The sequence below is a fragment of the Amphiprion ocellaris genome, chromosome 17 (genome assembly GCF_022539595.1).
Source record: "Amphiprion ocellaris isolate individual 3 ecotype Okinawa chromosome 17, ASM2253959v1, whole genome shotgun sequence".
NCBI lineage: Eukaryota > Metazoa > Chordata > Actinopteri > Pomacentridae > Amphiprion > Amphiprion ocellaris.
The window spans coordinates 30,429,957-30,447,035 of record NC_072782.1 but is presented as its reverse complement, the minus strand read 5'-3'; the positions used below and the strand labels follow the sequence as shown (position 1 = coordinate 30,447,035).

General features: G+C 34.5%; 1 protein-coding gene across 1 annotated transcript in view; it reads right to left on the bottom strand.

Annotated features, from left to right (window-relative positions):
* LOC111571298 (cingulin-like protein 1) overlaps positions 1-17,079 on the bottom strand; it is an 83,858-nt gene that overhangs the window by 40,140 nt on the left and 26,639 nt on the right. Inside the window, exon 3 of the mRNA XM_055019419.1 lies at positions 9,724-9,854. The gene's annotated coding sequence lies outside the window, so the exon portion shown is untranslated. The remainder of the gene's footprint in view (positions 1-9,723; positions 9,855-17,079) is intronic.

Sequence of the window (17,079 nt, the reverse complement as noted above, 5' to 3'; positions counted from 1 at the left end):
TAGTAAGTTTTCTTGCAAAAATTACAGTTGAGCTTTAAAAGATGGTAAAAATCCTCATTAAAAACACACTAAAACCAAAACATATTCAGTGTTCTGCTACAAATAGGATCATATTTGATGCTGAACGTGACACTAAAGTATCTCAGCTTTTTAATTTTTAATTTAATTTTTTAAATTACTGTATTTAGCCTTTTCCTTTCCATATAACTGCAGTTTTGCAACATATAAGTTAGGATAATTTACATTTTATCACCTTATTAGTTGTGAGTTTTCTTGCAAAAATTGCAGTTTAGCTTTAAAAAAATTGTGAAAAGCCTCATTTAAAACTCAATCAAACCAAAAAATACTCACATTACTCAGAGTTCTACAACAAATATGATCATATTTGATGCTGATAGTGTTGATAAAGTATCTCAGCTTTTTAATTCAGTGCTAGACAGTGAACTAAGGTCCATTATCCAGCTGACTAAAGGTTTATTTTTTTTATCTGTTGAGCTTTTTTTCCTTTCAGCCATAAATTGCCAGTGATGTAATGTATAAATTAGGATTATATACACTTTATCCTGACATTAATAGCAGGTTTTCTTGCGCAAAAAATGCAGTTCAGCTTTAAAAGACTATAAAAATCTCTTTTTAAAACACATCAAAAACAAAAAATACTCACATTTCACAGTGTTCTGCTATAAATATGATCATATTTGGTGTTGATAGTGTTGATAAAGTGCCTCATTTTTCAATATACAGTAAACTGAAGTCATCTGTCCAGCTGCCTAAAGCATCTTAAGAAAGATTTAGGTAAGAGAAGTCAAACACAAAATTAACCAAAATGTTTGGGGTGAAATTTTTTTTAAATATATATATATATATATATATATATATATATATATATATATATATATATATATATATATATATATATATATATATATATATATATATATATATATATATATATATATATATATATATATATATATAGGGTTAAGGGTTTTTTTTTCTTTTAGCCATACAGCAGCAGTTTTGTAATGTATAAATGTCTGTCTAACCACAAATTATTACTCCAGTGTCACCTGTTTAAGATATTTTTAAAACACTCCAGCCTCCTAAAAGAGGAGACAAACTTCAGCTGCTTTTAGATTCTCAGGATCTTTTCCTCCACCAGCCTGCTTTTCTGCCTTTCTCACCGTAATTATTGAAACGTGAACGACGTTAACAGATGTGAAATGAAGCCACACAGTAACAGAAACGCTCTGTTCTGTCACCATTTTTAACTTCACACGTCTCCGGAGTCACCTGCCAATCAAAACCCGTCCGAACCAATCAAACGGCTTCATTAAAACTCCGCACAACATCATCCAGCGCGGTGAAAAGACAGCAATTACCAGTGAATATGTGCATGGCAGTGTGTTTGCATGTAAACACACAGCGCTGCAGCAGCACATGGCGGCGACGTGTCGAATCCCTCACACACATCTCAGCCAGCTGTCGCTGTGTTCTGATTACGTACAGGACAGCGTGAATACCGGATCCATAATTACACCAACGTATGTGACAAACACATTTCACTCCATAATTGCAGGTGAAAAACGTGTGGGCGTTATTTATTTTAATTTATTTTTTACATTAATGTATCTCACTGCATGCAGCCTGTCACACACACACACACACACACACACACACATATATATATATAATATTCAGGTTTGTGCAGGATGTGTATCCACTGTTGGTGTGTATAAACAGAATTATTCTGATGTATAAAATCCTCTCCAGAAGGGACAAAGGTGAAGCTGTAAGTCTGCATGTAAATGAATGGTAATTTATATGCTGGTAAAACTCACAAATGCAACTAGAGGCAGTTTTTTTTAGAGGCTAAACTGCATCATTTTAAGCCCATGGTTATTGTCAGTTTTTCTTTGATGGTGGAGTTCATTCTTTCTACCGTCCTGAGCTCTGTGGGTGAAAAGGAACCGGAAACTTCCATCCTTACATCCTAGTCCTGCTGCTGCTGCTGCTGCTGCTGTATTCACCAACATTAGTGAAACCTGAAGTCCTGCTGCAAATCATTGTGATCGAATGAGCAAAAAAAGACAAAAAACTACAAAAACAAGACAAAATATTACAAAAATGAGACACAAAATGACAAAAGAACAATGAACAATGTAGTATTTTACTTTATGATGAAAACAACTTGTCATGGTCTAGAAATTAACTTAAATTTATGGTTTTATTAATTTACAATCTGCAGTTAACGTCTTCTGTGGAATTTTTACACGTCATAAAGTCGTCCTGCGGGCCAGACTGGACAAAAACAGGAGAAGATTGTGGTTGTTTTGCTGCTAAAATGGGCGAAACAAAGGATTGATGGAAAGGTATTTAGGAAAAAAGTTTTGAATAATATGTCTTAAGAGGAGTGGAAGGATGAAATATGGATGTTTCAGAGTGAAGTGGAGGTGGACAGCAGACAAAAGAGAAAAAGGGAGTGAAGAAACTAAAAAAAAATATCACTGTTTGGTTAAACAGCTCTGACGTGTCCAAAGATGGAAAAATAAGAAGAAAACAAGGAGAAGAAAGTGAAAGATGAGGAAGAAAATGAAAAAAGAAAGAAAAAGACGCACAAAAAGAAACTGAAAGACAAAGAAAAAATGACAAAAGAAAAAAAATGACTAAAACAGAAAGTGAAAGACAGGTAAGAAAATGAAAAAACTAAAACAGAAAAAAACAACTTACTCAAACAGAATTGAAAGAAAAGAGAAAAGGATGAAAACCTGCAGGAAAAGAACAGAAAAAAAAACATTTATTCACTTTTTCCAGAGCTCTCAAAGCTTCTCACCGTCTTCTTCAGTGATACTTCAGCTCATTTTACATAGAAATAGTTTAGCTGCTTGTAATATCCATATAAAACCACCTGATATCAGTAAAACCTGCAGAAGCTGACCATGAAATGTGGCTGAAAGTTCCACAAAAAGCAAGAATGCACACCTTGTATTAAGAATGCATGAAAATCCAAGCTAAAATAACATTTTTCAGGACTATTTTTGCTTAAAATTTGAGCTTTTCTGTAGCTGGAAGCCTCTGAGAAGCTGGTTGTAGCTTCTTTTTGTTGCTTCAGGAGCTTCAAAGCAGAATTTAATGCTTCTTACATGTGTTTAGAGTCAAAGTCTCTGACTTCTGACTTTTACACCAAAAGAAATTAATTTTTTTTTTACATATTTGGACTCAGGAAAGTCCGATTAAAGGGATAAAAAGCAGCGAGGCGCCACAGCTTTTCCAGCATGTTGATCGGTTTTTGGTGGTCACCTTCGGAGGGCTTTTTGGAAGACGAGCGAACAGAAGAAGGAGATGAGGGTTGGTGAAGTTCAGCTGGGTGTTTTCCAAACTGCCGGTCGGCCTGTTAGTCTTGGCAGCAGCCTGAAGCCTGCTTGCATAACCAGACGAAAAGACTCTGTTTCACTCTTTTTCTGGGAAAATACGACCGAAATCAAAACATGCAATCCATCAAAATTAGACTCCGTTTGTTTGGTGAGTTTTTGTTCCATCGTTCGGATAAAGTCAAATATGTCAGGTTTTAAATGAAGCACATCAGGAGCTGTTTGATTTGAGATCCTTCATTTAACCTCTAAAGGAGAATTTCTACCTTTGTCAAACTAAAATCCGCTTCATTTTTGTATTTCGCTGCTGTTCTTGCATCTGCATGTTTCTTATCAAGTGATCAAATAATCTTACACTCTAAAAAAACTGAAAAAATATATGAAAATGGAATACTGGGATGTTGAAAGTATGATATGAGGAGTTAAAGAAATAAAATAGACTGCTCTGTTTATTACCATCAGAAATATTAGTACACAATAAAATATATTAAGTATGTAAATGACTTACATTACAGTTGCTTCCATTTAAGTCTTAGATATTTAAGCAACAGAAAAAAAATCCACAAACATAAGTAGAAAAATACGTCTTAAAAATCTAAACATAAGCAGAAAAATTTGTAACAAAATTACAAAAATAAACAGAAAAACATGACATAAAAATTGAAAAATAAATAGAAAAATATGTACTACACATAGAAAAATAAACACAAAAATATGTCCTTAAAAATTAAACATAAGTAGAAAAAAATGTAATAAAAACAGAAAAATAAATAATAAAATATTTCCCAAAAATAACTAGAAAAATATGTCCTAACAATACAAACATAAATATGAAAATAGGACGTAAAAATATCAAGTTAAGTAGAAAAATATGACCTTAAAATAAGCAGAAAAATATATCCTAAAAATATAAATATAAAATCGAAAATATTTCCTAATAATATGAACGTAAGTATAAAAATATTTCCCAAAAATATAAAAATAAGTAGAAAAATATTTCCTAAAAATATAAACATGAATGAAAAAATATGTCCTAAAAATATAAATAGAAAAATGTCCTAAAAATATAAACATAAGATCAAAAAAAGTCCTAAAAACATAAAAATAAGTAGAAAAATATGTCCTAAAAAAACAAACAAATCATACAATATGTCCTAAAAATATAAAAATAAATACAAAATATATCCTAAAAATAGAAAAATAAGTTGAAAAGTATGTCCTAAAAATATAAGTAGAAAACTATCTAAAATGCAAAAAGGTACATTGTACTATGAAAGTACAGTGTGATAAATAATAAAGGGGTTATAATTGTGTTATTGCACATCATTCAGTGTCAAGTAAAGAAGTAAATATTAGTTTATGAGTAAATTTAGGAATTCTTTGTGCAGATCATCATGCAAAACATTTTTAAAATCAAAATTAAACTTTAAAAGAAGAAAAAAATGTGTATTTTTTTCTCTTAATTTGACTAAAATGCCTCTTTAAGGAGAATTATCAAGACTTCCTGGGTATTTTTTGACTCCCTGGATGCTATTTTTAATAAAGGATTCTGAGAAATGAGGGAGATAAACAATTAAAGGAATGTCAGTCATAATAAAGACAAGAGGTTAAACGTTCAGTGTGTTTCTGCATGTCAGCAGTTTGTTTTCAGTCCTGTTGTTTCACTAACAAATAAAACTGAGCCCAGAGAAACAATGTTGGATCAAAATGTAAGAAAACAATTCTGACTCCACTGGAGATTTCATTCTTTCTGACTTTCTTTTCAGCAGCAAACAGCAAAGTAAGTTATTCTTTTATGGTTTATATCATCAATATATCAGTTATGTAACCAGCACTGACTGAAGTCCATCTGAAATTACTTTTGACCGCAAATGAAGCAGAGTTTGCAAAATAAAGGCCTTAGTTTTATTTTGAAAATCTCTGTTCTTTAACCTTTTAACATGCCCAATGGCATAGCAGAGAATTTATCATTTCTCAGTTATGTAACTCCATACTGTCCGACCCAACAGCGTTTTAGGTAGAAAATCGTGCTTTTTTGGGTCCAGACTAATTCCTGGACAGAAGAGCTGAGTTTGACAAACTTTTAAGAGCAGCAGCAGCTTAAATTCTGACTCAAATTTCAGATTTATGCCAAAGAAAGTTTTTTACAGTGGCCCTAGAAAACAAATCTGCTGTTTACTACTGATATTTTAAAGCTAATATGGAAAGAACGAGCTAATACAGCATATGAAGGGGCCTTTTTGAGCATATTTTCAATCTAAATCGGCATATTTTAGTAGCGCCATGCAGCTAAAAGCGCCGATTTTCATTGAGTTTATTGTAATTTCTGAGGAGTGCTGGACTCTAACTTCTAAATATATATAAAAATGGCTATAGTGAGGGTATATCAATAAAGTGATGCCCATTTATCAATGTTAAATTACAGATTTATGAGCAGATCTGCACAATATCAACTGTTTTATGCAACCAAGTGAGAAAAAAGGAAAGTACACCAAGAAAACATGGAGATCTGGACATTTGGGGGCTTTACTTCTAACAAATAATAAAAAAAAAAAGGCTCCTACGAATCAAAATCTGCCGTTTACTACCAAGATTATGGAAAGAACTAGCAAATGCAACATGCAAAGGGGTATTTCTGAGCATATTTTCAACCTAAATGTACATATTTTAGCTGTGCCAGGCAGGGAAAAGTGGTGATTTTCATTGAGTTTATTGGGATTTCTTAGGGTTCTTGGATTATAACTTCCAAATACAAAAAGGAAGTGGCTATAGTGAGTGTAAACCTGCTGACGTAGGCCTGTAGTATCAGAGCTAGCAGCTTTGTAGGACAGTTCTACTGCACAAAATGCTAAATATTCTCTATACTTCTGGGTTAGCATTAGGCTTTCATTGAGTTTCTGTTTCTAACAAAGAGCTAAAGTTTGGACTTCCATTGAGTGTTTTCGGTGCTAAAGCTGCTTGTTGAACTTATCTCTGTTCTTACACAGTTTCATCCAAACCCAGCGTTGGCACCGACTCCACCACACGAGGAAAACCCCAGAAAAATGAAAGCAGGGTGACGTCTTGTTCCAGTAATCCGGGTGGATGCGGCCACGCCGGGCGTGTTGGAGGCAGGTCTACCATGAATTCATTGTGTTTCGTAAAGACTTTGATCCCTGCTGTGACAGGAAGTGATCGGCTTTGGCGCCGAGAACTGGGTCTGCCGAGAAATTAGGAGGTTTTCCTGGAACCGGATCACAATGGTGTATGTCGGCGGCCACACCTTGAACCTGGAGATGTGTTTCAGCTCGCCTCGGCTGCCAGGAGCCGATGGCAGCGGTAGAGAAACAAAGTGACGCCATCATCTGATGATTTACCGGCAAGACTTGGAGCCAAATCTAACATCTCTCACTTTCTCATGTAAAAGATGATTTTTTTTTTTTTAAAACCTCACCCTGACTTTATAGACTCTTTACGAGCCACAAGACTCACAAATAGAACAAAGATGAACAAGTGGAGGTTCACTTTCAGTTTTTAAAGTTTACCTTTTGTCTTTGAATCTACAGACTTGGAGCTTCTACTGACTTTAAATCTGAGCCTGCAGCCGTTTGTTGGGTTTTTCCCTGGAAACTAAATTTCTCAACATTGAGATTCAAAAAATAAATCAAAAACTGTCAATTAATTCTATAAAATTTGCAGTGAACGAATGCAAAAACGTGCTTTTATTTAGAAAAAACAAGAGTGGACACAATAAAATCATTATAAAATTGCTGTGTTGCAGATGTTGTACAATTTCATGGTGTATTTGTTGATTTTTAGCTTTTTTTGTAAACTTTTCACCCATTTTTTTTAACTGTTTACATCTCAAATTACCAAATTTTTGGAACAGTGTCTGCTTGATCAACCATTAGCATGGAAATATGGATATTTATAAAGACATCAGTGGAATTTTAGCTCCATATATCAAATACCTTCTGAGATTTTCTTTTAAAAATTGCCCGTCGACTCACTTCCAGCACATTTTTCGTGCGTTTAAATTTGAGTCTGTTTGAACAACAATATCTGAGGAACTATTAAAGATAAAAACTTGAAATTTTCACTGTTATCTTTCATCATGTCATCGACTTAAAATCTGCAATATTGGAGTAGTAGGTTAAATATTGTCTGATTTTTGGAGAGTTGAAACATGAAAAAATTTAAACAATTATGAAAAGTCCCATTTTTGAGCACATATTAACAAAATCGGTGAAAAAAAAACATCAAACAAAAACAAAACATCTCAACAACGATGCGTTACAATATTCAGAGTGATAATAAAATAGTATAAGTCAAAACCTGATACAGGAAAAATGACTTAACTGCAGTCTTTTGTCGGGTTGCTTTTCCTAGAAGCTAGATTTCTGAACCTCAAGCCCATTAAACCTACAAAATTTGCAGTGACACGCAAAAACCTGTGTTTTTATTTTGAAAATACAAATGTGGACACAATAAAATGATGCAGGAATTGCTTGTGTTGCAACTTAATGGTGTATCAGTTGTTTAGGTTGATGCATTTCAATGATACAATTTAAGAAAAACCTTTAAGTAATGTTTTAAAAATGTGAACATATCAAAAAAATCTGTTGTGTATGCTTATTTATTTGCTTCCTATAGATATTAGATTTCAAATTTAAGATCAGATCTGCCCAATAACAATTGTTTCATGCATCTGAGCAAGAAAATAGCAAAATTTCAAAAAGAAAACTTGAAGACTCTGGACATTTGGGGACTTTACACGCATCAAATAATAAAAAAAAAGGCTCAAACCACACATACCAACGCAACTAAGGCATAAAACTTGGTGTTGTCTTCTCTAACTGCAGGAAAATGACTTAACTGCAGTCTTTTGTTGGAATTTGTCCTGGAAACTAAATTTCTGAATGTCGAGACAAAAAAAAAAAATCTGAAATTGTCAATTAAATCGACAAAATTTGCAGTGACTGAATGCAAAAATCTGTGCTTTTATTTTGAAAAAACAAGTGCGAACCCAACAAAATGAGCAGGAATTGCTTGTGTTGCACAACTTTAATGCTGTATCGGTTGATTAGGTTGATGCATTTCAATGACACAACTTCAACAAAATTTTAAAATGTGAACAAAGCAAAAAAAAAAATTGTAGTGTTTGTTCATTTATCTGCTTTCTATAGGTAACAGATATCAAGTTTAAGATCGGAGCTGCACAATATCAACTGTTTCATGCAACCGAGCAAGAAAATAGTAAAATTTCTAAAAGAAAAGTTGAAGGTTCTGGACTTTTGGGGACTTTACATGCAGCAAATAATCCAAAAAAGGCTCAACCCACAGATACCAATGCAACTAATGCATGAAAGTAGCATTGATTCTCAGTTTCCTCTCACACTTCTGTGCAGGAAGGCGGCAGGATCGAGTGGTTTTCTCCGGCCGAGCAGAACCTGCTGCTGTAACGAGATACAGCGAAACTCCCACAATCACGTTTCAGCTCTGTGACAAAAACCCGACAAACCGACACCAGAGCTGCCGACCGCCCACTCGCATGTTCAAACATCACACAGCAGGAACCCGGATCCACGCAGACGAGGGTCCGGGTTCAAAAAGACCAATCGTGGAATCGATTTCCACAGAAGAGGAGCCACAGTTCCTGCTTACAGTTATTCCGAGAGCTAATTCTGTGACTCAACCTGAATCTGTCTGTTTCTGCAGCAAACATCAGCGCTGGATTCAAGACAGTCTTGCATTCAGGACGTCTTTAAACTGTGTTTCTGTACAGACAATATTAAAGCATGTTGTTTGTAGCCTCAATAATGCTCCACTTCCATGTGTTTTCCGTCTATTTATTGTTAGTTTTGAGAGAAAAACTGCCCAGCTAACCCTGTTTAACCTGCAGGAGTTTCTAAGGACCTGTGTTTTGTTTCCACCAAAGAAATAAAGTCACTAAAATGAGTCCTGAGCATCTCCTGACGTCTTCACGGCAGAATTTTGTCAAACAGCCAAGAACTGCAGCTGTCACAGATAGATAGAGCTCAAACGCTGCCGTCAGAGAAAATGATTTTGACTGTTCTGACAGGAGAGAGTCTGTGGCAGGTTTTATTAACATCTATAGTGCTTCACTTGTACAAGAGGAAACACTTCGATCATGAGGACTCTCTCCTTCTTCTTGGATTAATGTCATCTCAGGCAAACTTTATGCAAACCGAATGTGTGTCATGGCATCTACTACCCTCTAAAGGTTTGGTTTGTCCTCAGAGACACAACTTGGACAATGAGTGTTGTCCTATAATCTGGATCATCCTGTTTTCTAGAGATGTTATACCACATATTCTAAACATCCAACCAGTCATTTTGTGTATTTACTCACTGTGTCTGGATGCTGCTGAGCTCCTGCTCTGTTTGTTTCTGCAGCTGTTGGAGGTGAAACGTCAACTCCTTACTCAGAACTGCAAACCTCCACAGTCCTTCACTTCCTGTGCTGTCCTCAAACACCAAACCCTGATAGAGAAGGAGATTAAAGAAGCTTTTAGGTGCAATTGTGGACATTTTGAAACAGTTCTATGTCAAATGGAACCTTCATGCATGTTCTGATTGCAAGAACTGGTTCTGATGAAGCTCTTTCAGGGTCATTTTTTCCGAGAAAGTACAGGTAGGGTACTACTGATTAGTCCTCTACGCTAATCGGCTAAACAAAGACTTGACAACACTGGTTGGCTAAACTCAGAGAGGACAAGAAGTACCAACTTTTCAACCCTCTTAAGATCTCTAACATCACAATCAACAACATAAAATCCAACCTATAGGCCAACAGCGCTCATAGAACTGGAGTAACATCCATTAACTACTATGTTTTTTGTTGTTTATCCCAATCAAAGTTTCAGGATTCTACTCTGCAATGGAAATAAAAAGGATTAAAGGAGTTACTAAAGGGCTGTTCTTGCAAACATTGGTACCAACTTGCACCTGAACCCAGTTCCTGCAATGGAGATCAGCACAATTCATCCCAGTGGTCACTTGCAGTAATGTAAAATCTGCAGCCCAAAGAGTATTTTCCCCAATGACCATGAGTATAAAACTGTAAAAAGGGAACCAGAGTTTGTAAAACTGTTAACACAACACCGACTCCGACTGCAAACAAGGCTGGTTTTCACTCTTTCTAAAATAAACCTTTAATCTATGGAGGTTTCATTTTCGTAAAACCTCCTCAGCAGGCAGAAAAGTGAGATTTAGTTTCATAATAGGGCTTCCTCAGTGGAACTGGCTCCAACTTAAACTGTTTTATCTCCGATTCACCGAGGCAACAGTGATTATGTGATGTTAGTCAGTGAACTAGCTGACGATAGCAACTTGTCTGCTGTAAATTTGTCAACTCGCTGTTATTTATGAAGCACTATTAAGATGACAGCCATCGAGTTAAAGTGTTTCCCAGTAGAGAAATAAAATTGGAATTTATTCAAAGGTTTGAGTGCCTGAGTTTACCTGAGTGATTTATTAGCATGTTTACACAAACATCTTGTCTTTACATGAGCCTGCGGGCTAGTTAGGAAGCTAACAGTTTGTTTGACTACAAACACTTTAAACCAGTTTAGATTTCACACAGAACTTGCTCAGAACAGAATGCAACAGTTCTTCGTCAATCATTTAAAGATCCACAACTTAGCCCATGTGCTAAATTTAGCTAATTTGTGTAGGTTTATGCTAGGTTTAGCTTTGGTAATACCCTGATGTTTCCTCCAGTGACACCACTGGATTTAAATTTGTGATTGTAAATGAATGATTGAGCTATTATCCATGAAATTTCATACAGACATTCATGCCTCCTTCAGGAATAATAGTCTTAATTTTAGAGATTCCCTAATTTTTAGTGCCACCATCACTTCAGAATTTGTCCTGTACTTTGTTTAATGGCAAATACCTGCAAAACTAAGCAAACACAAAAAATGCTAAACACAGCATACAACATTTAGCACTACATTATAGCGCTACACTCTCATTAGCACTAATGGTATATTCACTACCATCAGAATGTTAGCATAATAAGGCAAAAACAAAATATGCTAACACAGCATATAGCATTTAGCACTACACTATGGTGCTATACTTCCATTAGCATTAATGGTATACCCATCACTGACAGAATGTTAGCATGATAATAAGTCCAAAACAAAACATGCTAACACAGCATATAGCATTTAGCACTACACTATGGTGCTATACTTCCATTAGCATTAATGGTATACCCATCACTGACAGAATGTTAGCATGATAATAAGTCCAAAACAAAACATGCTAACACAGCATATAGCATTTGAGCACTACAGTATGGTGCTATACTCCCATTAGCATTGACCTTAAAGTACAACCAAAGGTGCTACAATGGCATGCTTCTGGACCTTTAATCCTGTTTTAGTGCAAGAAACACCTGTTTACTGACTTAGTTACGGTAATTCTACTAATCTAAATATGCTATGTTTAGCAAAACATGCTAAACATAGCATATAGCACTGCAGTTTGGCACTATCCTCCTATTAGCACTGATGGTATATTCACCACCATCAGAATGTCAGCACAATAACAAGGCGAAAACAAAACATGCTAAGCACAGCATAAAGCATTTAGCAATATGATGCTATACTTCCATTAGCATTGACCTCAAAGTACAACCAAAGCTGTCACAATAGCATGCTTCTGGACTTTTAATCTTGTTTTAATGCAAAAAACATCGGGTTATTGGTTTATTTTGGGGTAATTCTACTATTCTAAATGGTGAAATGTGTCTCCAGTAGCATAAAAAGGATAGAAAAAGAAGAAGCTGCCACTCAGTACTGGTCATATTTGGGGAACAAATGTAATAAAGCTGCTGGACGTCGACTACTTTCGTTGCCTCAGGTTGGATTTGTGGTTATTGTTATTCAGTTATTGTGTCTCAACAACACAAATACAAAAGATATTCTTCTTTTATTCACTCTTGGATGCTGAATCTTAGAGATAAAATGCAGATAATAAAGAGACAAATACGCTCCATAAGTCACCCTATGATATTTAGTCTGGAGAGTATTTAATGTTTCATACAACAGTTGTCTCGGTTTGTCATGCGTTGCGACATGTTGAGTAAAAACCAGGAGCGATGAATCACCGACAGGCTGATCAGACAGATAGAAGCAGATATAAAGACAAGGATGGAGTGAAAAGAGACAGATAGATATGAGGGTAAAACTCGAGCGCATTGGAAGTAAAGATAAAGTTGTAGGAGGTAACTTGTACTCCGGTTTGAACTAGTCAAGGTGACGGAGTCCTTCGGCGAGTGGCTGTAGGCTGAAAGACAACAGACCGACTGAGTCATCCTGGCAGAACACGACGATCGCCCTCGTTCTTCGCCTTCGTCTGTCTGTCTGTCTGTCTGCAGCCATGTGACTCAGTCTGAGAAACAAACCGGCGATATGTTCACACAGCAGCCAAGTCTGGTTTGTTTTTCAGACGTGATCTTTGGTCCGCTGTCCGTGCTCAAACTCCAAAGTGGCTAAAAAATCTTTCATCAGATGCAAAGAAAACTAAACTTCTTTCTGGTAATTTATAGTTCTTTTGCATAATCTTTGTGGTCATCCAGGTGTCTCTGTCTCTACACGTCTTTAGGTAAAAGCTCCATGAGTCAAATGGATCAAGCAAAAGGTGGGAGAAACCACACCGTTAGTTCAATCCTTGCCATTACAATTTGAATTTTTCGTCACAATTGTTCAGACAAGCAGGAAATCTAATATCTGCTAGTTTTGGTTCTTTAACATCATCTGTGTTGTAATAAAGACTCACAAGCAGCTAAATTTTCCTCATAATTATTCAGATAAACAAGAAACCAAGCTAATTTCGGCTGCTTTTTCATCTATGTGGTAATTAAACACTTAGAAATGGCTTAATTTCCATCATAACAATTAGATAAACAGGAAATCTAACTAATTTCTGCTACTTTTGGCTCTTTACCATCATCTATGTGGTAACTCAGTTACTTTGCACCATGACATGTCTGAAAAAGCTTCATGAGTCAAATGGATAAAGCAGAAAATCAGAGAAACCACACCGCTGGTTTAATCCTTGGTTTTGCAAGGTTGCAAAAAGGTGTAGGAGTGACTAATTGTATTGTCCTAATTGTTCAGATAAACAAGAAATCTAACACATTACTGGTATTTTTGTTTTTTAACATTATGTCTATGGTAATTAAGGCTCACAAGTGACACATTTGTTGTCATAATTGTTCAGACAAACAGGAAATCTAACTAATACCTGCTATTCTTGGTTCTTTAACATCATCTATATGGTACTTAAAGGGTACAAGTGGCTTAATGTCCATCATAACCATTAGAAAAACAGGAAATCTAACTAATTCCTGCTACTTTTGGTTTTGGAATATCATCTATGTGGTAATTGAGGCTTACAAGTGACAATTTTTTCATTATAATTGTTCTTGTAAACAGTAAATCTGCCTAATTTCTGTCATTTTTGGTTCTTTCATATAATCTGTGTGATAAACCAGTTCTCTGTGCCATGACAAATGCAGAAGGTTGAACAAACCGCACCGCTGGTTTAATTTTTTGCCATTGCAAAGTTGCAAAAATGCGTACAAGTCGCAAATTTTTCATCATATTTGTTTAGATAAATCTAACTAATTTCTTTTTTTTTTTAATTCTTTACCATCATTTACATGGTAATTAACGCTTACAAGTGGTAAAATTTTCCTCAGAATTATTCAGGTAAACAAGAAACCAGGGTAATTTCTGCTACTTTCGATTATTTAACATCATCTGTGTGATAATCTACTGCTCTTTGCAGTGACATGTCTTCAAGAAAAGGCTTCGTGAGTCAACTGGATAAAGCAAAAGGTCAGAAAAGGAACATTATCGGTTTAATCTTTGCTATTGAAAGATTGTGAAGTTTTCTTTTGCATTCAACACAACTGGTTTTATTGTCTGTAATTAAGGCTTACAGGTGGCTTATTTTTCCATCATAATTATGCAGATAAGCAGAAAATCTGACTAATTTCTGCTACTTATGATTATTTAACATCATCTATGTGGTAATTCAGTCTTTCCTGCTGTGACATGTCTTTAGGTAAAAACTAAATGAGTCAATGGATCAAGCAGAAGTTCAGAGAAAGTATATTCTCAGTTTAATCCTCATTATTGTATTAAATACATGTTTTAGGGTGTAGTGCAAAGGAAAGGTAGTTAATGGAGAGTGAAACTATACTCAGTTTAACTAAACTACAATAAAATAAACTACAAATTTGACTTTTTGGAAATAGTTTAGTTGGAAAAACCTCATTAGATATTTAATTATCTCAGCTCAAAAGACACATTTCACCAAATCTGTACCAAAGTTCTGGGGATTGTGGGCTTTCTGAGGCAAATTACTGTCATATATTTTGTTTTTCTTCATTATTCCTTTGTTTTTGTAGGAGGTTTTTAAGATTTTGCAGGAAATCCTTCACTAGAGAATGATTAGAACCAAAAACATCCACAATAGAACATTACTCATGATATTTTCAAGATGGAAAGAAGTATTTTTTCTATCAAACTCCCACAGGACAAGGTCTTAAACACATTTTCTGTCCGTTTAGTACTGATATGAGCATTAGAAAGACACCATAATCTGAGGATCTGTAAAGCTTTAATTTAATTTTCTGATGTTTTCCAATTTTTTGTCCTAATTTTATTAGTATTTTTACTTATTTAAGTAGTCCTGAAATACTTCAGTATTGCATTTTGCAGAATTCCACGTAGGTTTTTGCTTTACACAGAAGTTTTAAAATAAAATAATAATAATAATAATAATAATAATAATAATAATAATAATAATAATAATAATAATAATAATAATACATTGTGAAAAATAAACATGCATTTCCAACCATCATTCTCATTTTACACAGATAGGACAGCAACATTAAACTCCATTTAATAACATAAATGGCTTCATTACTTTACTTTAAGTCGTACAAATTCTACATTTTTTTCAGCATAATTATTAAAATGAACTTGAAATCTAACTTATTTCTGTTTGCTTTGGTTCTTAAGCATCAGTTAAGTTCTAATTAAGGCTCAGAAGTAGCTGAATTTTCAAAGTAATTTATTAGATAAACAGGAAAATTATTTAACGTCCCCTTTGTGGTAATCCACTGCTCTTTGCATTGACACGTCAACTGGATAGAGAAAAAGGTCAGAAAAACAGTTTACTTGCTTCATTTCCTGCTATTGCATTAAACGTAAACGTTAAATCTGCGTTTCCAGCCATCACCATCATTTCACAGACGTCGGTTGGAAGAGACATTAAAGCGCCATTGAGCAGCATTTCAAACGCAGCTTTAACACAATTGTTTGCTTTTTATTATTTCACTTTCTGCAATTAAGGCTTCAGACAAGGGAATAAACGGGATTTGAGCTGCCTGTCTGAACGTGGCCTCGGGAGAGATCCTCAGAAAAAGAATCCAGATTCCCACAGAGGAAAGCCGAGCCAGTGGCGTAAATAGCGTGCAGATAAAAAGTGTTAGCAGGAATGCAGCCGAGGCGGTGTTGAGTAATTAGAGACGTTCCTCCCAGCACATTCACCAAAACGTCAGGTTGCAGAAGAAACTAACTCAGCAAAGACACCCGACGTCTCGTCTTCTGCAGGTGATAATCATCTGACCCAGCTTTAACTGGAGGCCTCACATTTCAGGAAAACTTCCTCTGTTGACCTTCAGACTCATTTGGAGAGATTTAACTCGTAAAAAATCTAAAAGTTTTCCTTAAAAACTGCTTAAACTGCACTTTATTATGTTCAAATTCAGAAATAAACAACAACATATGGATATTTTCTCTGATTTATCATCATGTCTTGCACTTGCAGCCTGAAATATGATGCTTATTCTCTTTATACTGCACATGTTTATGTTTTTATTTGGTAATATTTGTAATATTGTAATGTAGAGGCATCGTTTTGTTGTCTGTATCAACTGTCGCCCTGCAATTTATTCACATTTTGCACATTTATTTCTTATTTGCACTTATTTTCTGGCAAGTTCTACAAATTTTCTTGTAAATTTTCCGTCTATTTTTTTTTTTTTTTTTTACAATGCTACAATTTTAATTTTCAGTAAAAAAAAACCCTGTAAATTACTGCATCATTTATTACAGCACTCTACAGTGTAATATATATATATATATATTTTTTAAAACAGTTTTTACCTGTAATTTGTTGACCAAAACTGCATATAATGTTCACATTCCAAAAAATAATAAAATAGAATTTTCTTAACAATTTATTTTTCTGCATTTAAATCAGCAAAAAGATATTGTAAGACATATGTATAAATATATTATTATTTTACAAATATTTCCTGTTATTTGGAAGAAAAAATGTATTGTATTGCGTGCATTTTTTTAACTGTTATTTAGACTTTTTTCCCCGAGTTTATTAGTTCGTGGTTTTTTTTTGTTGGTACAGAAAATGTCTACTAAAAAAAACTAGAAATTAATTTCTTTTTACCTGTAATTTTTTAAAATAACAATTCTCAGCTATTTGATATGTTTTGGTATTTTTAAATACATTTTTAAAATAACAAAAAAAGAAAAAGTATTTTCCCTCTTTGCTAAATTACAGAAAACATGCATGGAAACTAACAAGAAAAAATAACGTTGACTGTAAAACAAAAAAAGACTAAAACTGCACAGAATGTCCACATTCCAAAAAAATA